The following is a 21,661-nucleotide window of genomic DNA, read 5'->3' as shown; positions in this document are numbered from 1 at the left end:
TATATATATATTACAACGTCAGCTTTAAAATCATAACTGTTTATTTTCTCTTTCTTGAGATACAGATAGTTGTTTGCATAATTTCTTGTTTTATATTATATTTTTATAGCTTATTTTATTCATTATTATTATTTTATAGCATTATGGCCCAGGCCAAAGCACTATAAAATTTGTTACAACTTATCACCAGACTTTTGCTGTTGTCCATTATGAGGCCCAGCAGCCTGCTCTGTCTGCTCCATGGATTTGTTGTGCTGCAGGTAATTCAAATTGACTTACATTTTTGACTGGATTCAGATCTGTTCGTTAATTTACCTGAGGCTTAAATAAGCAGGATACACAGTTCAATGATGGGATGTTTTTGTGTGTGTGTGTGTGTGTGTGTGTGTGTGTGTGTGTGTGTGTGTGTGTGTGTGTGTGTGTGTGTGTGTGTGTGTGTGTGTGTGTGTGTGTGTGTGTGTGTGTGTGTGTGTGTGTGTGTGTGTGTGTGTGTGTGTGTGTGTGTGTGTGTGTGTGGCGTCAGTGTGCATGTGTGCGTGTGCTATGTGTATGTGGGCATATGTAGTATATGTGTGTTGGGATGTCACTGTAAGTACAGTATGTGTGAGTGTGTGGGTAGAGTCCAGTGTGTGTGTGCATAGAGTGAGTGCAAGAGAGTTAGTTTAAAAAAGGGTCAATGTGCATAGTCCCAACAAGTTCTTACAATCTCAAGTCAGAATTAGATGTTTCTTAAATGTCAAATTCCAAAGTGTTTAATGTTAAGTTTAGGCATTAAGTCCGCATTTTTAAGGTTAGGGTTAAGTTTAGGCATTAACGCCAAAATCTTAAAGGAAGAATTCACCCAAAACCACTCATTCCTTTAATTTGCAGTCTTAAATAACACTATGTGATAACAATATTTTTTGTGAACGAATGTTTCATAAGGTTAGTAGCAACATTGAAAATCCTTGTGGAAATACTTATGGAAATCTGTTGCAACTCAAGTCGACTACAAAATCCACAATGCAATGCTCTCTCTATGGGCTGGCTGGCGAGCTAGAGAGAGCATTGCATTGTTCGTACACAGATTAATCAATCCCAGAGCAAACCTGCCTCAGTCTGAGCTCAGAGGTGTGATTAGGTCATTACTGGACCAGTTATTAAAACATTAAGAACACCTGCTCTTTCCATAACATAGACTGACCAGGTGAATCCAGGTGAAAGCTATAATCCGTTATTGATGTCACTTGTTAAATCCACTTCAATCAGTGTAGATGAAGAGGAGGACACAGGTTAAAGAAGGATTTTTAAGCCTTGATACAATTGAGACCCGGGTTTTGTATGTGTGCCATTCAGAGGGTGAATGGGTAAGACAACAGATTTAAGTGCCTTTGCATGGGGTATGGTAGTAGCTCCCAGGCACACTGGTTTGTGTCAAGAACTGCAACGCTGCTGGGGTTTTCAGGCTCAGCAGCTTCCCGTGTATATCAAGAATGGTCCACCACCCAAAGGACATCCAGCAAACTTGACACAACAAGCATTGCAGTCAACATGGGCCAGCATCTCTGCGGAATGCTTTCGACACCTTGTAGAGTCCATGCTCCGACGAATTGTGTGTTCAATATTAGGAAGGAGTTCCCAATGTTTGGTATACTCTGGGTATATCCCTCCTCTTTCTAGATGATGTGACAGGGCACTGAGTCATCATCATAAAGTAGACCCAGAGATTCTACAGTTTGACCCTGACCTGAAGCAACTGTGCAGTAAAGCAGCCAGTGTCAGGAACCTTGACTCCCAGGTCAAGCAATCATTTCACCCTCATAAACAGCCTGTCTTATTCAACTTCTGTGTTTTTTGTCTGTCTGTACGTCAAATCCAAGTAGTAATGGTATTGCTATTGATTTATTGATCACCCATTGATGAATTGTAAAATATTTTGCAGGTCAAAGTAATATACAACGGATGACGGGTCAGTTAAGAAACTGTTTCTCTACATGGTCTGTATTTATATATTGTTTTTGCTTGAAAGGAATTCTTTCAGTAGGTTGTATACGGCCAGATGAGTGGTGAAACTATGTATTCTCGCATTTCATTTCCTCTTTATTCAGTCATCTGATTTCACCCTAGGCAATGACCAACAGTATTCAGAAAGCTAATGATGCAATGCTCTCCCTTATGGGAGTAGATTAGAAGTAAACATTTCAAAAGCAACTCTCGTTGAGTAGAGAGCGAGAAAGATAGAGGGAGAGGGGAGAGTTAGAGGGGATAAGGAGGGAGACAGATTTAGAGCCATGGAGAGTAGAGAATGACAGATTTGACCTCACAAAAACAAAGTGACTCAGCATTGAGCTCGAAATGGCTGCCTTGATCGCGTCCAGTTTGTTGTTTATGTCCATGCAGACACAATTTATAGAGGGTTATGCTGTAGTTTTTGAAACAGTACTACTCTCTATCTTCTCCTTCATGTAGTATCCCACATTATCGTTTATATAATACCACTGCATCCCCTCATGTTAGTGTTCAGTATTTTCTTTGTTAGATATGGACGACAAGTATTTCAACTGACATATCTTGAGCAAATTTTTCCGTTAACAGTGTAAACTTGATGACACTGGGATTTATTTCATGGGTCTTTGAAGGTTTCAGTACCATTTTAACCCCATTTCTGTGTGACCTCTAGTGACACTTTGATAGGTTAAATAATTTTGTACAGTTGGCTATGGCTGGTTGTATACACAGCACAGCAGTAAGCCTTATCAAACAAGTATTTTCTAAGAGAGACCTATTTCTTTTGGCATCCTTTCCAAAGTGGTTTCTTCAAATCAATGTTGCAATGAGTAATGCCTGGTCCCCTGTGGAGATGTGATGAAGACAAGTTGTCTGATGTCTCCATAGAGACCAGTAGAACACTTTGCACAGAGGTTCTGCTAACACCCATGGAGCAGTTCTGACTCCACAGAGAGTCTATAAACTTTTGGTCTTGTCGAATAACTTTCATCACCCATTTAATAGTGATGAAAGTGAAGGTGATAGGAAGGAGGAGGGAGGAAGGGAGAGAAAGAGAGTGTGAGTGTTTGGAAAATTAAAGCTAGATGAGATGAGAGTCAGAGTTACTGATTGATCCGGAATTAGAGCTGGTGGAAGAGTGTGTGGTGCTGGGAGGCTAAACTAAGCTCCTGGTTGGTTATTTCTACCCACTGGTGTTGCTGAGGTGGGTGGGAGCTCGTTCTTGTCGAAGTGCGTCACTGGGATTCAGGAGCTTCTAAATACGGAATCTCTTTCTATTACACAAAAGGCACCTTATTCCCTATATAGTGCATTACTTTTGACCAGAGCCATATGGTAAATAGGGTGCCATGTAGGACGTACTCACTGATATACACAAGCACAGACAAACATAGCATTGAACTCTGTCAGGAACACAGCATAGGCCCAGACACACACACACTGAGCCATGTGCATTAAGGCCTACACTCATCGTTTTTACTTTCTTATTTGACTTTTGCTTGCACAGCTCATGGAGTTTATTGTAAATAGCTAAAGCACTTTTCCCAGAACAATATTAAAAGGTTGATATGATTGAAGAATGAGTTCGATGTATTAATATGCATGTCTATGACATGTCATGGCCTGTATAATGCAAATAAACTACACTAATGAATATACCAAGTATGTAGTTCGACATGCCAGGTCAATATGATAACCTTTGTACAGCAGACCTGGATTCAAATACTATTTTAAATAATTTTAAATACTTTATCTGTGCTTGATTAGGCTTGCCTGGATAATGTATCAATAGAATAGTGCCAAAACCAGCAAACCCTGCCCATTTGGCTCTCCAGGCATGCTAGAGCAAACCCTGCCCATTTGGCTCTCCAGGCATGCTAGAGCAAACCCTGCCCATTTGGCACTCCAGGCATGCTAGAGCAAACCCTGCCCATTTGGCTCTCCAGGCATGCTAGAGCAAACCCTGCCCATTTGGCTCTCCAGGCATGCTAGAGCAAACCCTGCCCATTTGGCTCTCCAGGCATGCTAGAGCAAACCCTGCCCATTTGGCTCTCCAGGCATGCTAGAGCAAACCCTATTAGTATTTGAACCCAGTTCTGTTGTACAGTATGTGTCACTGTCAGACATGGCTTCCTGTAGGGAGTTGTCTCTCTCTATGCCTGTAGACAGGTACTGTATACTGTATGTCTGTGTCCCAATTGTCACCCATATTCCTATTCCCTTTGGGCCCTGGTCTAAAGCAGTGCACTATATAGGTAATAGGGTACCATCTGTGTGCAGCCAGGCCAAGCCTCAGGGTCTATGGGACTGGACAACCAGTCACCCCCAGTATCTCCCATATCTCATGCCCCTGACAGCCCAACGACCACTCATTAATCTATCTCTCTCGCTCTCTCTCTCTCTTTCATCCCTCATTTAATATGCTTCTCCATTCATCTCCACTCTGGATGGCCTGTCACCAGCCATCCCATTCCCTCCATTATTCATTTCTCTATGCTGTATATCCCGCTCTTCAGCTGACTGGACCATGTCCCTCTTTCTTTCTTTCTTACGCTTTACTTTCTCTCCTTCTCCTCGCTCTCCCACTCTACCTCTCCCATTCTACCTCTCCCTCGTGCCACTCTTTCTGTCTGCTGCTAGCTTAGAACCCATTTGAATCACAAGGGAAGAGGGAGAGAGAGACATTCGGTCAGAGGGAGTCAATGTACAGAGCGAGACACTGTAGACAGAACTGGCCTTTACCGGTGAGCGGAGCGTTGAGGCCAGGTTTAATCGGATCACCGTGCCCTTTGTCATTTCCCTGTCCTTCTTGTCCGCCCCTCTGCCTGGAGAACATATCTGGGTCAGCACAGACATGACTTCCTTTGTGCTCCTTTGGTTCTGGATCTGTCTCATAGTATGCTCCCAACAACATTATCCCCAAAAGAACATGCTGTTCTTTATGGACCCTGTACTGAGTCCCCAGTTCTATGTGCCCAGGGCAAAAAGTGTGCGTGTGTGTGTGTGTGTCTCAACACATGGAAAATCTGAGTTTTTCCATGTGAGTCAATGGGTAGCCGATATCTGATGATGTCATCAAGCTCCATTTCAGCCTTAGCTGCCAGGTACTCACACACAAGGAAATGTGTTTACTTCTGTTCCAGTCAGAGTGAATGTTTGTCTGGGTAAACAGAGACAAACAGACCATAATAAATCTATCAACATGGAAGGACAGCCAGCCAGCCACAGTCACACAGCCCCAGCAAGACTCCACACTGTGGCAGGGCCCATTCACACTGGGCAGGACCATCCAATAGCAAACTAATCACTGTCGTCCTTTACCAATTAACAGACAGGACACAGCACTGGCAGTGAAGATGCTTAGAGAGGGTTTGTCCTTATAAAGGAGAGAAATACTGGAATTAGAGAAATTATCGTTCACCTAATCTTCACCCAAACTGTTCATAGACAGCTAAATTCACTTCTCACCATCACCATCATCATCTACCCCTCCTCTCTATCTCTTTACTATGCCTCTCCATCCACAGTCCTCTCTCTCCTTCCCTCCCCTGACTGTTCCTTTTCCCTCTGGTTCACCTCTTGGAGAATCAGGCCATTTCTTCCCAGCCAACCGGTGAGCAGTAGAATCTAATAAGAGAGGGAGCGGGAATCCTCACTGGAGAGCCAATGTTGGGAGAGATTTAGTGGGAATTGAGGGAGGAGGAAGGAAGGAAGGGCGCTGCAGTGGCAAGGTGAGACAAGGTGGGGATAGGCATGGACGTCACGTATTGTGAAGGCCTCCCTCTCACACACACGCTGAACCTAAATCCTCGGCGGGAATGTCATTAATCCCAAGTGATGGCAGTAATGAGATTGGTGGACTGCCTTAGAGTTATGCTGCTAACAATGCTGTAAATGTAGCTTATTCAGATCAGGATGTTTTTATCTATGTTCACAGACCTTATAACTTATTCTACATCACAGAATATAGTGACTGAGGGCCATAAAGGAAATGCATGCATTAGAGCCATACGAATATTTTTTGTGTACTTAACTCATACAGGAAAAAATTACATTGTCACGTTCCTGACCTTGTTTTCCTTTTGTATAGTTGTGTTTAGTGGGTCAGGACGTGAGCTGGGTGGGCAGTCTGTGTTTGTTCTATGTTAAGTGTCAGGTTTAATTGACCTTGTATGGCTCTCAATCAGAGGCAGGTGTTTTACGTTTTCCTCTGATTGAGAACCATATATAGGGAGGTTGTTTCACATTGTTTGTTGTGGGTGGTTGTATCGCGTGTCTGTATTCGTTACCACACGGGACTGTTTCGTTTGTCGTTCATGTATGTAGTCTGTTCCTGTTCGTGCGTTCTTCGTCTATTGTAAGTTCTCAAGTCAGGTCTGTCTACATCGTTTATTTGTTTTGTAGTCTGTTAAAGTGTTTGTGTTTCGTCTTACTTTATTAAAACTCATGTCATCATACCTCGCTGCACATTGGTCATCTGATCCCTCTCTCCTCGTCCGAGGAGGAGGAAGAGCTAGAGAATCGTTACATACATTTATGTTGATGAAATCCGAGCACGGGTAGCATTCCAGAGAGACATCAGGGATTGCAACGTGCTCTGCTTCACGGAAACATGGCTAACTCAAGAGACGCTAACGGAGTCGGTGCAGCCAGCTGGTTTCTTCATGCATCGCGCCGACAGAAACAAACATCTTTCTGGTAAGAAGAGGGGCGGGGGGGTATGCCTTATGATTAACGAGACGTGGTGTGATCATCATAACAACACACAGGAACTCAAGTCATTCTGTTCACCTGATCTAGAACTCCTCACAATCAAATGTCGACCGCATTATCTACCAAGGGAATTCTCTTCAATCATAATCACAGCCGTATATATTCCCCCCCAAGCAGACACATCGATGGCCCTGAACGAACTTTATCTGACTCTTTGTAAACTGGAAACCACACACCCTGAGGCTGCATTCATCGTAGCTGGGGATTTTAACAAGGCTAATCTAAAAACAAAACTCCCTAAATTCTATCAGCATATCGATTGTGCTACCAGGGCTGGAAAAACCCTAGATCATTGTTATACTAATTTCCGCGACGCATATAAGGCCCTCCCCCGCCCCCCTTTCGGAAAAGCTGACCACGACTCCATTTTGTTGATTCCAGCCTACAAACAGAAACTAAAACAACAAGCTCCCGCGCTCAGGTCTGTTCAACGCTGGTCCGACCAATCTGAATCCACGCTTCAAGACTGCTTCGATCACGCGGATTGGAATATGTTCCGCATTGCGTCCAACAACAATATTGACGAATATGCTGATTCGGTGAGCGAGTTCATTAGGAAGTGCATTGACGATGTCGTACCCACAGCAACGATTAAAACATTCCCAAACCAGAAACAGTGGATTGACGGCAGCATTCGCGTGAAACTGAAAGCGCGAACCACTGCTTTTAACCAGGGCAAGGTGACCGGAAGCATGACCGAATACAAACAGTGTAGCTATTCTCTCCGCAAGGCAATCAAACAGGCTAAGTCCCAGTACAGAGACAAAATCGAGTCGCAATTCAACAGCTCAGACACAAGAGGTATGTGGCAGGGTCTACAGTCAATCACGGATTACAAAAAGAAAACCAGCCCCGTCGCGGACCAGGATGTCTTGCTCCCAGACAGGCTAAACAACTTTTTTGCCCGCTTTGAGGACAATACAGTGCCACTGACACGGCCCCCTACCAAAACCTGCGGGCTCTCCTTCACTGCAGCCGAGGTGAGTAAAACATTTAAACGTGTTAACCCTCGCAAGGCTGCAGGCCCAGACGGCATTCCCAGCCGCGTCCTCAGAGCATGCGCAGACCAGCTGGCTGGTGTGTTTACGGACATATTCAATCAATCCTTATCCCAGTCTGCTGTTCCCACATGCTTCAAGAGGGCCACCATTGTTCCTGTTCCCAAGAAAGCTAAGGTAACTGAGCTAAACGACTACCGCCCCGTAGCACTCACTTCCGTCATCATGAAGTGCTTTGAGAGACTAGTCAAGGACCATATCACCTCCACCCTACCGGACACCCTAGACCCACTCCAATTTGCTTACCGACCCAATAGGTCCACAGACGACGCAATCGCAACCACACTGCACACTGCCCTAACCCATCTGGACAAGAGGAATACCCATGTGAGAATGCTGTTCATCGATTACAGCTCAGCATTTAACACCATAGTACCCTCCAAACTCGTCATCAAGCTCGAGACCCTGGGTCTCGACCCCGCCCTGTGCAACTGGGTCCTGGACTTCCTGACGGGCCGCCCCCAGGTGGTGAGGGTAGGTAACAACATCTCCACCCCGCTGATCCTCAACACTGGGGCCCCACAAGGGTGCGTTCTGAGCCCTCTCCTGTACTCCCTGTTCACCCACGACTGCGTGGCCATGCACGCCTCCAACTCAATCATCAAGTTTGCGGATGACACTACAGTGGTAGGCTTGATTACCAACAACGACGAGACGGCCTACAGGGAGGAGGTGAGGGCCCTCGGAGTGTGGTGTCAGGAAAATAACCTCACACTCAACGTCAACAAAACAAAGGAGATGATTGTGGACTTCAGGAAACAGCAGAGGGAGCACCACCCTATCCACATCGACGGGTCAGTAGTGGAGAAGGTGGAAAGTTTTAAGTTCCTCGGTGTACACATCACGGACAAACTGAATTGGTCCACCCACACAGACAGCGTTGTGAAGAAGGCGCAGCAGCGCCTCTTCAACCTCAGGAGGCTGAAGAAATTCGGCTTGTCACCAAAAGCACTCACAAACTTCTACAGATGCACAATCGAGAGCATCCTGTCGGGCTGTATCACCGCCTGGTACGGCAACTGCTCCGCCCACAACCGTAAGGCTCTCCAGAGGGTAGTGAGGTCTGCAGAACGCATCACCGGGGGCAAACTACCTGCCCTCCAGGACACCTACACCACCCGATGTCACAGGAAGGCCATAAAGATCATCAAGGACAACAACCACCCAAGCCACTGCCTGTTCACCCCGCTATCATCCAGAAGGCGAGGTCAGTACAGGTGCATCAAAGCAGGGACCGAGAGACTGAAAAACAGCTTCTATCTCAAGGCCATCAGACTGTTAAACAGCCACCACTAACATTTAGCGGCCGCTGCCAACATACTGACTCAACTCCAGCCACTTTAAAAATGGGAATTGATGGAAATTATGTAAAAATGTACCACTAGCCACTTTAAACAATGCCACTTAATATAATGTTTACATACCCTACATTACCCATCTCATATGTATATACTGTACTCTATATCATCTACTGCATCTTGCCATCTTTATGTAATACATGTACCACTAGCCACTTTAAACTATGCCACTTTATGTTTACATACCCTACAGTACTCATCTCATATGTATATACCGTACTCTATACCATCTACTGCATCTTGCCATGCCGTTCTGTACCACCACTCATTCATATATCTTTATGTACATACTCTTTATCCCTTTACACTTGTGTGTGTGTATAAGGTAGTAGTTGTGGAATTGTTAGGTTAGATTACTTGTTGGTTATTACTGCATTGTCGGAACTAGAAGCACAAGCATTTCGCTACACTCGCATTAACATCTGCTAACCATGTGTATGTGACTAATAAAATTTGATTTGATTTGAAATATATTTTAGGATAAATTTTTTGGGGAAATACATGAAATATTAGAAATTGGCCAAATAATGTATTTTTTATTCATTTCAAAATGTATTTAAATACATGTGAAAATATACTCTAAAATAAACAAAATGATGTATTTCAGAATGTATTTTTAAAAACATTTTCCACTGCATTTAACATATATTGTGATATACATTTTACATACATTTATATAGTATATATACATGTTAAATACATTGCATAATATATGTTCGAATGTATTTATAAACTTATGTAAAACATTTTTTTTTCAGTATTACTTTAGTGCCTTGTTGCAAACAGGATGCATGTTTTGAAATATTTGTATTCTGCGGAGGCTTCCTTTTTTTCACTCTGTCAATTTGGTTAGTCACAAAATGTAGAATAAGTCAAGGGGTGTGAATATTTTCTGCATTTAAATGTATTTGTAAGAAACATTTTTTTTAAATTAAAATGTATGGCAAATATAAATATTGGCCAAATCATATTGTAAAGAAATGGTGAATGTCTTAACAATTACACTTTAGTAGGCTCTTTGGTATCACATGCTCTTATGTCAGTCTCATTAAGACTGCAGAACACGTTAACCTTTAATCACAGAACAGAACATAACACATTAACTGGTGTCACAATCAAGCCAAAAAGTAAGAAAGCCACGCCCCCAACAAGACACGCCTCCAAGTCTTCTAATAGGCTGCCGTGGCTACAATATATTTTGTCTAAATGCATTTTTATTGTGTTTGACACATACCAAAAGCACTAACATGCATTTAAATTACTACAAAAATTACTGCAAACATGATACATTATTGGTCATGTACAGTAGGGACTTGTGATATGGCACTCACAAACAAACTTGACAAGAGCATTGCAACCAACATCCAACGCGCAGAACCTAACAGGCTGACCACACCTCTCACGTCGCGTGTGCGAGCGTTGCAAAATATATTTCGAAATCTATGTTATTAAATTATTGCACCCACACTGCTCGCGTGCGCCAACGAGCGTGGGCTAAAATAGAAATCAGTTCTATTTCTGATCGCGCTGCAAGTCCTGCCTCTCCCGTCTCCTCATTGGTTTATAGAAGCAGGTATCCACGTGCCATCTTCTCATTGGTTATACCCACGTGGGTGACTGAAAGACGAACGAGGTCGGTGGCAGTAATGCACCTAATTTTTGAAAGTTGCCAATCGCAATATAAAGACAAGAGAACAAAAAGCTTGGAAGGAAGAGAGATGACTCGAAACGATTCGGTTGACCGTTTTATGTGTGGATTAATTGGCGGAGTAGAGGACCTTGTGTATTTCAGGTAAAATAACAACTCGATGTTTATATCCCAGGACAAATTAGCTAGCAACAGCAAGCTAGCTACATAGGACAAATTAGCTAGCAAGTGCAAGCTAACTAGCTAAATTGCCATAAATGCTTTATGCTTTTTGACCTGTCCCCAAATTAATATAAATGGTTCAGAGTTTGTTTTGATATTTTAACCTGCGTGTCGTGATCGTGTTTGGTGTGGGGGGACAAAATAAATTTATGCACGATGACCCACGCACGCGGCCGGTTTGGGTTCCGTGTAATGTGTACCGGGGGTGCATGTCAAAATGCTGAATTTTGGCACTTTAGCAAGTTTTTATTCATATTGAAAATTAGATTGATTAAATTCTTCATGTGGTCTATATTAAAGTGCACTTCCAATCATATAGCAGGCTTTTCTACTTAGTATATCAAAGGGACACAAAATACACTCATTACGTGACTTCTAGGAATATTTTATCTCACTAAACTCACTATTTAAGGTCAACACTGTTACATGAATTTAACTCTTGTTTTAATATGGTGAAACTATTCCTTTTAACATATTTCTTTCAAAATAAACATGAGTCTAATAGTCAAATCATAGTGTAAAAGCAGGGAGTCTGGTTCTACTTTTTTGGTATTTTTCTGGTGTTTTGTGGTGGAAAACTGAGTGGGTCGAGCATAACACATCAACCCTGTTACCCATAGATAGACAGGCTAGAAATGTTTTAACAATTCAACAATTTTTGTGAATCTTGCATTCAATTGCGCATCCCCACTGCACACAACAAGGTTCCATTCCCCCTGTCTCAAGGGATCATGGATGATTTAACTAGTAATTACCAGTTGGAGTGCCATTCAAGTGGATTTTTCCCAGATGTGGTAAATTCTCACTTCCCACTTAGTTACGAACGCACCATAATACGGCTAACTATCCACTGTAGCCATATAATACCACTCATAGATTTTTTCATTATTTAATTAGGCTGAAGAGAAAAATAGTTTTTTATGAAGTTGAACATGTGCTCTTTATCTCAATGTTAAAATTAGGTGAAATCAAAGTTGCTGTTTTTTACTCACCATCACAATTTAAAATCACTGCCAAAGTTTTGGTTTTGTGGCCCAAAAAAGTATCTCCATTGACCAATATGTAAATAATAATTTAAGTAGCTGAATTCGGAACCACTTTGGCCACCCTGTAGACTAGATTTCATAGCCATGCATTTCTGTAATATTGTCAGGCATTACATGCAATTTTAGTAAAGATGCAAATGTATTTACATGTATCTGAAATACATTTTACATGACATTAAATATATTTAAATGTATAATTTTTTTCGTATGGAAAGGGTGAGTTAACTTTTGCTATGTAGACAGGTGTGTATGTCTTGGTGATGTGAACCAAAGTTCCTCTATACAAATTTTGTGTTAATGATGTCACCTCTATTCTCATGTATGCTCATGTATGCACAGTGTCATAATTGTCTAGAAACACATACACACAGACATAAACACAGTTTTAGAACGCTATCTGTTCTGTTGAGAGATCGTATTTGATATGAGACAGAATCTAATTGTGTGTGTGTGTGATGTTATAGACAGTAGATGGGAGAAAGGCTTATTTGGTACAATGTGTGTCAATGGGAGGTGGTCATGAGTAACTATGGTAGCTAAAGATTCAATCAGCCCCTCTACCTGGCCTAGCCATACATCCAGTGTACGTCCCAAATGGCAACCTATTACCTATATAATGCTCTGCTTTTGACCAGGGCCCTATAGTCTTTGACATACTCTCAAAACATAAGGAATAGGGTGCCATTTGGAACGTAGCCCCAGTGAGTAACAGCTGATATTGTCCTGCAGGGCCTCTCCATTACTGGACCTGACACATCCACGCAATTGAACCCCTCCAAGCCCAACCACTAATCCACACACACACACACACACACACACAGAGGTATTGATAGGTGTTGTGCTGTTAATAATCTCAGGGTCTGTGTGTGAACGTGTGTGTTTCTGCCTGCCGACGTGGTGCGTTGTGCCAGTGTCTATATCACTTGATTTTGAGGCGCGGAGAAGACAGAGTGGGAATACGAGTGTTGGGGCGAGGAGAAGTCTGAGTGGGGATATGAATGTTTGACCTTACCTCAAGGAGCTTAGCCTCTACCCTGAGTTTTATCCTGTTTAAAGCAAATCCCTATTTAAAGGGATCTTAATTCTACAGTACTGTATGTGATAAAAATGGCATCCTCCAAAATGGCACCCTATTGTACCCTATTGTACCCTACTTCTGACCAGAGCCCTATGGGCTGTGCTCAAAAGTAGGCCATTATATAGGGATACAGACAAAGACAGAGTTCCAACTCGCGTGGTAAGTAGAACTCAGGTTCAGGAGGGGAATCCTGGGCTTTGTCAGTGCTCAGCAGGGCTGTGGGCTCTGTCAGTGCTCAGATGGGCTGTGGGCTTTGTCAGTGCTCAGCGGGGCTGTGGGCTTTGTCAGTGCTCAGCGGGGCTGTGGGCTTTGCTCTCTCATCATGAGAAGCAATTTAGACCTTTAACCACCCTCATCATCTCCAGGACCTCCAGCCCATCCACCACTGTCACACTGGAGAATATCACAGGGAGGCGGAAGGACAGGGGTTGTCATGACTGTCCAAGAGAATCCAAATGGGTCAGATCAGGTTTGCAATGAATAACTTCAATCAGATCCCCTCTCACCCTAGAGAGGGAAGTAAAGAACTAGTGGGGGTCAACAAATCCCACCCTGTTGTAAATCAAGGGAGAAGATTCAAGTGTGCGCTCTCATGATTCACCAAAGGAATGTGCTTGTTTCAACAGACTTTTTCCTGCTGAAACTCTAACATGTTACTGCGAATACTGGAACAATACTTCTAACATAGAACTTGGGGAATGATCAGATGCAATCTATAGAGCACTAATGTCATTTTGTTTGTTATTTTGTGATGACGTTAAAAATGTTATAAAGGAAATACTGTAACTTGGAACATATACCCACTACATGTATGAAGTTTACATACTCTGTGTTGTGCATATAAAATGAAAAATTATGAAAGGGTTTATGTTAAGAGAGGGATGTGATTTGAGAAGCTATAAGAGATAATTGTGTTACCTAACCTTGCACAGTGAGTAGTTACCGCCTGGAGTGAGGTCAGGGAGGGTGTCAGCCTGCCGGAACCGCCCCTTTTGAGCAAAATGTATAAATGATGGGTTAAGAAAAAAACACATCAGACCAGAAAGACGTGAAGCTGCAGCTCCAGGTTTACAGTGGTTTGAACTTTGAACTTTTAATCTCAACACGAGGTGGAGACGATAAACTCATCTCCAGGACGATCACTGGTATGGCTGATTAGCTGTCCTAAGTAAAGTATCTTTGAAAGGGAATTTAAGTAGCACTATCCTGTTACTCTGCTCAAACTATCGATACGGCTGGCTAGCCTATCTTCAAAGAAGAGTGAATGGAAGGAAAGTCAACTCTGTAGTTCTGTTCAGGACTACACATCAAGTCACCGGATACCGGACAACCACAAAGAAGGACAACAGTAGAAGACTTGTTGGAACCATTTCGGACAATCAGAACCTTAGAAGCGTGCCGCGAAACGGCCCAACCCCCTTTCCAAGGCTGCCCTGTTCACCGAGAGATCCCCAGCAAACCCAGGCATTTCACGTAAATACATTCATGATTTCTTACTCAAAGCAGGCGGCGGTTCGTGTGCAAAGTATATGGTTACTGTAGGTGAGAGTAGTTTCTGAATGTACCAATGCTAAGTGTCTCTGTCCCTCTCTTTCTCCCTCTCCATCTCTTTTGTAATAAGCAGCCATGTTGTTGTCATTCTGCTAGGGACCTGTTTTCAGCGTATTAAGTCTACAGTCAATAACCGGTGCAAAGTGTGTATGTTTATCCTGTGTTCCCATTTAGTTAGCTAGTAAATAAATAATTAAACCAATTTGTGTAGTACTTAATCATAAGTAAGGCTGATGCAAGGAAGTTACGACTGTTCAGAATTATGATATGATACGAGGTTATGATTAATATATTGACTGTTTATAGATGTGATAAGTAAAGACCTTTCTGAGTGTAATTCGGGAGATGGTAACTCTTTAAAGAACCGCTCTTGTGGTGCCCCAGATCCTAATGAGTTAATTGTTAGATGATTAATTTAATCGGGTAACAATTAAACATAGTTAGTTAATTAGATAAATAACAGTCTTCAGATGAATGTTAAAGTCAAGTCACGACAGGGGCGAGAGGGGGATTCCTGTTAACCCACCCAGATTTACAATTATCTGCCCACCACCGTGGCATTCTGCGTAAGAGCATGAGGGATTAAAGGAGAGGGGGAGAGGATTGCTGGGTGGAGGGTGTAGAGGGGGCGTAGGGAGATGACTCACCCAGAAGAAGGACATGGGGCTGGTGTAGGATTGGCCTGGTCAGTGTCAGTGCTTAGCCTTCTAATGAGGTGGCTGTCCATGAGTCATAAATAAATGTACCTGTCTGTCCCAATGTGGGAATCACATTCTGGCACCACATCACGACACGGCTGAATGGGGCATGTGAACAGCGGGCACACCACACACTCCTTTATCTATAAAATACCTTTCACCCCTTTAAGCATTTCTCTATTCCCTATCTTTCTTTCTACCTGTTCATCTCTCCCTCTTTCTCCACCTGTCTCGATTTCAGTCGGTCCCATAGAGATAGTTAGAGGTTGGCAATTTACTACCACCTGCAGTTATAGAATGTTTGCTCACAAGTATAATTCATAGGCTGATCCCTCCTGATAACCTGGATGGAATTAAGCCATAGGAAGTCCCACCCAATTGACTACTTCAAAATAGTTACAGTCCTAAATGGCACTGCCCATGCTAAACGGGCTTTTGGGCAGTAGAGTCTTCTATCTATCTCCATGATTGGTCACTCTCTCTCCCTCTTTCACTTCCAGTTATCCTCTCTTTTGATCTCTTTCTTTTATTCTGTTCTTTTTCCATGTCTTGGGTTCAACTATCTTGTCCTAATTGTGGCTCAGTAGTCCAGCAGGATTGTACTCTGCTAACCTCTCTAAGAGTCAAAGCCTGATCCGCAGTTCCACATGGTCAGGTCAGCTGAGGCTATGGCAGGCCTATCTATCGTTGATGAGTAGGTCACCCCAGCATTAGTATTCATCATAAAAAAACATCACAGTTAAATGATTTCCACCTGAGAGAAGGCATCTCCATCCCAATCCAAATCCAATGACAAAATCGAAATAAACTACTGACTGACACATTCAATTAAATCAAAAGCTTGTCTCGATGACATTAACATAATTGCCAATTATTTGCTTATGCAAATCAAACGGTTCATTGGGGTTATTGGCAGCTTGTCTGACTCAGTTGGTAGAGTAAATACTAGAAGGTTGACATCTGGTCCAGCCCAGAGAAAGACAGAGCACTGAGAGACATTGTGATACTGGCAGATTATGCTGCATAAAACCACATCAGCGCTTCTGGATGTGCTCATAGCAGTTGATTATCTACACTATGCCTGGGCACTGTAATTACATTCACAGCAGCCTTATTACAGTGAGATTGATGCCATGGCTAGGCCATGCTATCAGGGGAAGTGGATGATCCTGTGTTCAGGCTATTGGCTGACCTGGTTTAGCTGTTTGTTTTCTCTAGCAGCTTTGGCACGATGGAGAGGAGAGCAGGCATAGCCAGGGAGATGAGACCAGCCAACCAGCCCTGTCTCCTCTACATTCACCAATGCCTTCTCATATTACAGAATACAGATGGAAAGTGTCTGTGTGTGCACGTGCGTGCTTCCGTGTGTGTTTCTGCATGTCATTCCCTTGTACTTTTGACTGTTGATTGAGGAAGTAGAGCAAACATACTTGAACAGATGACAGGCCAACTGGAAGCATAGAATTATGGCTCCATACACACACACACACACACACACACATACAGTGCATTCGGAAAGTATTCAGACCCCTTCTATTTTTCTACATTTTGTTACGTTACAGCCTTATTCTAAAATTTGATTAAATAAAAAAAGCCACATCAATCTACACACAATACCCCATAATGACAAAACGAAAACAGGTTTTTAGACATTTTTGCAAATTTGTGAAAAATAAAATACAGAAATACCTTATTTACATAAGTATTCAGACCCTTTCTATGAGACTCGAAATGAAGCTCAGGTGCATCCTGTTTCCATTGATCATCCTTGAGATGTTTCTATAACTTCATTGCAGTCCACGTGTTAAATTCAATTGATTGGACATGATTTGGAAAGGCACCCACCTGTCTATATAAGGTCCCACAGTTGACAGTGCATATCAGAACACTAACCAAAATAATTGTCCGTAGAGTTCAGAGAGGATTGTGTCAAGGCACAGATCTGGGGAAGGGTACCAAAACATTTCTGCAGAATTGAAAGTCCCCAAGAACACAGTGGCCTCCATCATTCTAAAATGTAAGAAGTTTGGAACCTTCAAGACTCTTCCTAGAGCTGGCCGCCCGGCCAAACTGAGCAATTGGGGAAGAAAGGCCTTGGTCAGGGAGGTGACCAATAACCCGATGGTCACTCTGACAGAGCTCCAGAGTTCCTCTGTGGAGATGGGAGAACCTTCCAGAAGGACAGCCATCTCTGCAGCACTCCATCAATCAGGCCTTTATGGTAGAGTGGCCAGATGGACGCCACTCCTCAGTAAAAGGCACATGACAGCCCACTTGGAGTTTGTCAAAAGGCACATAAAGGACAATCAGACCATGAGAAACAAGATTCTCTGGTCTGATGAAACCAAGATTGAACTCTTTGGCCTGAATACCAAGTGTCACGCCTGGAGGAAACCTGGCACCATCTCTACGGTGAAGCATGGTGGTGGCAGCATCATGCTGTGGGGATGTTTTTCAGCGGCAGGGACTGGGAGACTAGTCTGGATAGTCAGAGATCCTTGATGAAAACCTGCTCTAGATTACTCAGGACCTCACACTGAGGCAAAGGTTCAACTTCCAACAGGACAATGACCCTAAGCACACAGCCAAGACAACCCAGGAGTGGCTTCGGGACAAGTCTCTGTCCTTGAGTGGCTCAGTCAGAGCCCGGACTTGAACCCGATCGAACATCTCTGGAGAGACCTTAAAATAGCTGTGCAGCAACGCTCCCAATCCAACCTGACAGAGCGTGAGAGGATCTGCAGAGAATAATGGGAGAAACTCCCCAAATACAGGTGTGCCAAGCTTGTAGCATCATACCCAACAAGACTCGAGGCTGTAATCACTGTCAAAGGTGCTTCAACAAAGTACTGAGTAAAGGGTCTGAATACTTATGTAAATGTGATATTTGTGTTGTATTTGTTTTACATTTGCAAAAATGTGTATGTTTTTTTTTTTGCTTTGTCATTATGGGGTATTGTGTGTAAATTGATGAAGTAAAAAACTATTTAATCAATTTCAGAATAAGGCTGCAACGTAACAAAATGTGGAAAAAGTCCAGGGGTCTGAATACTTTCCGAATGCACTGTGTACACACGCACAAAATCACTTTCTCACTCCCTGCCCGCCAATTGCACTATCCATCATGTCTGAGAAAATCTTCCCTCCTTGGGCACACTTCGTTTTTATCTCATCCCTCCTTTTCTGTAATTTTACCTGCTGCCATCTATCTCCTCTGGCCATCCCCTCTCTCTTTCCCCTGTCAGGTGATCTCTGCCCTCTGAGAGAAATACATCCATAGTTCTCTTTTATCTTGCTGAAGGACCATTTAACTGCATTCTACCTCATTTATGATGATGTAGATTTCTTCATTTGCATCCTTTATTTCTTTCTTTGTGATATTTCTTATAAGAAGAAATAGCAGAACAGAGGAATTGAACAATAAACAAAACCAGACAAGCCATCAACAAGGTAGACAGCCTCCCGGGTGGCGCAGTGGTCTAGAGCACTGCATCGCAGTGCTAGCTGCGCCACCAGAGTCTCTGGGTTCGCGCCCAGGCTCTGTCGCAGCCGGCCGTGACCGGGAGGTCCGTGGGGCGACGCACAATTGGCATAGCGTCGTCCGGGTTAAGGAGGGTTTGGCCGGTAGGGATATCCTTGTCTCATCGCGCTCCAGCGACTCCTGTGGCGGGCCGGGCGCAGTGCGCGCTAACCGAGGGGGGCGGGTGTTTCCTCCGACACATTGGTGAGGCTGGCTTCCGGGTTGGAGGCGCGCTGTGTTAAGAAGCAGCTTGGTTGGGTTGTGCTTCGGAGGACGCATGGCTTTCGACCTTTGTCTCTCCCGAGCCCGTACGGGAGTTGTAGCGATGAGACAAGATAGTAAGTACTAGCGATTGGATACCACGAAAATTGGGGAGAAAAGGGGATAAAATTTAAAAGAAAAAAAGTTTTAAAAAATCAACAAGGTAGACATATATCCTGTTTCTCTCCAACACTCCCACAGGACCTCAGAGATTTGAACTCTAACTTATGCTGGTAAGCATGGCAGTTCATAATTAATGTCACACTCTCTGGCACATGCTTCTTTACACCACAGTCTGTCTTTTGAGTCTTTTTCTCAGTCTTTTCTAATTCCATACACCTCTTTATTACCTTCATTTAAAAAATACCCTCTTTTACAACTTCTGCTGATACTGTCCTAATATGAGCACATACTCTTCAGAGACTGTCCTAATATGTAAACCATACTCTTCAGAGACTGTCCTAATATGGACACAATACTCTAGAGGATCGCTTTGTTAGCAACTAAAGGACAAGAACCTTAATGTGCATGAGCAGTTCCTCTGAGTGAAATAGAGTGGTGGCGCTCTGGTGCTCCTAACCTATTAAAACTGCCAGGAGATCAAGGTTGTCCTTGTTCAGTCCTGTGGGACTCATGCCACTGTCTGTCAGAACACCGTGTGGCAGGCATGCACTGACAGTAGAGTAGCTATCAACATGCACTGACAGTAGAGTAGCTATCAACATGCACTGACAGTAGAGTAGCTATCAACATGCACTGACAGTAGAGTAGCTATCAACATGCACTGACAGTAGAGTAGCTATCAACATGCACTGACAGTAGAGTAGCTATCAACATGCACTGACAGTAGAGTAGCTATCAACATGCACTGACAGTAGAGAAGCTATCAACATGCACTGACAGTAGAGTAGCTATCAACATGCACTGACAGTAGAGTAGCTATCAACATGCACTGACAGTAGAGTAGCTATCAGCATGCACTTACAGTAGAGTAGCTATCAGACCTGTGTGTATTGTTTCAGCACTACGGAGAGCAACAACTTTTCTCCTAGTATTACGTTTGAACTTTGATGTTTCAGGACCATGGAAAGAGTGCCACATGTTCTCCTAGTGGCACATCTGAACTGATGTTTCAGGACCATGGAGAGAAAAACACATTTTCTCCTGGTGGTACATCTGAACTGATGTTTCGGGACCGCAGAGAGCGACATACATTCTTTCCCCAAGTCAGTTAGACCTGTTGTTTCAGCACCATGGAGAGTGACAGCAAATGCTGTGAGACTGGAAGTAGGGCTGTCTGGATTTTGTTGGGAAATTGTCTTATACTTTCTTTCTTCCAGTCTCACAGCATTTGATCAAGTAAAGAAATGCATCTGCTCTTTCTTTTCAGGACCGCGGAGAGCAACATATAATTTCTTACTGGCAATGAGATCATCTCAGCTCTCCCAAATCTAATTAATATGGATGGTTGAGAGCAAGATTTTCCCCATAATTTCTGATCATGTTAGATCTGAGATCGCCTTGGCTGAAGGAGGAAGGATGGATGTCATTTCAAAGTTCTCAATGGGGCAGAGTAAAGTGAGAGCGACACTCCAGCCATGCACTAGGCTGGTAGAACTACTCGACACAGACTCCAATATTGATCAGCAATTGCTTCAGTCAAACACTGAGTGGTTTTGGTGCCAAAGGATATACATATATCTCTGGCAGACACATACATGTCTGCTTTTAGTGAAAGGTGTGGTGTCGGTCAATGGTTGAGGCCAATACAGTAACTGTCTCCTCTTTTCCTTTTCTCACATCTTTCTTTTCTTTCCTCCATTTGTCTTTTCTCCACACACGCACACACACACACACACACTCCGCACACACACACACACACACACACACACACACACTATCTATTTTCTGCTCGCACTTGTCAGAGCCACACCCCTGACTTTAGACTGTCTTTCCCCTTCAGTCATCTCTCCTATTTCCTCCCTCATCTGCTGCTCCTCTCTTTAGTGTGTGGAGCCTTTTCTTCATTCATCCCTCCGTTCCCACCTTCATCTGCAGTCGGTCCACATGCTGCCGGCCAGGCTCCTCACAGCTGCCTCACATTATTTACTGCCTAACTGCCTTCAGAGCACACTGATCTGGGGTGCCTTGATCGAGTGATTGATTTATTTCTATCCCTTTTGTCTCAGTGTGAGTGTGTGTGAATGCATGTGTGCGCGTGTGTGTGTAACAATGACTGAAATTCAATCAACTCCCAAGGACGAGGACGTCCAGTGCCTTCATGTGTTTCGCTAGCAGGTTGATTTGTGGATTGATTGATTGATTCGTTTTAGAAGGCTGATGGCCCGTTACTTGCTGCTTTGTCTGGTGGCTATGTTTGCTGTGTCTGCCAGTGGAGTGTGTGTTTAGACAACCACAATTCCCCAGTGTATCCTTCCCTGTGGGTTAACAATTTGTATGTC

Source organism: Salvelinus alpinus, chromosome 18 (genome assembly GCF_045679555.1).
Source record: "Salvelinus alpinus chromosome 18, SLU_Salpinus.1, whole genome shotgun sequence".
NCBI classification, from domain to species: Eukaryota; Metazoa; Chordata; class Actinopteri; order Salmoniformes; family Salmonidae; genus Salvelinus; species Salvelinus alpinus.
The sequence above is the reverse complement of the archived record's forward strand: the minus strand, read 5'-3'. Positions refer to the sequence as shown.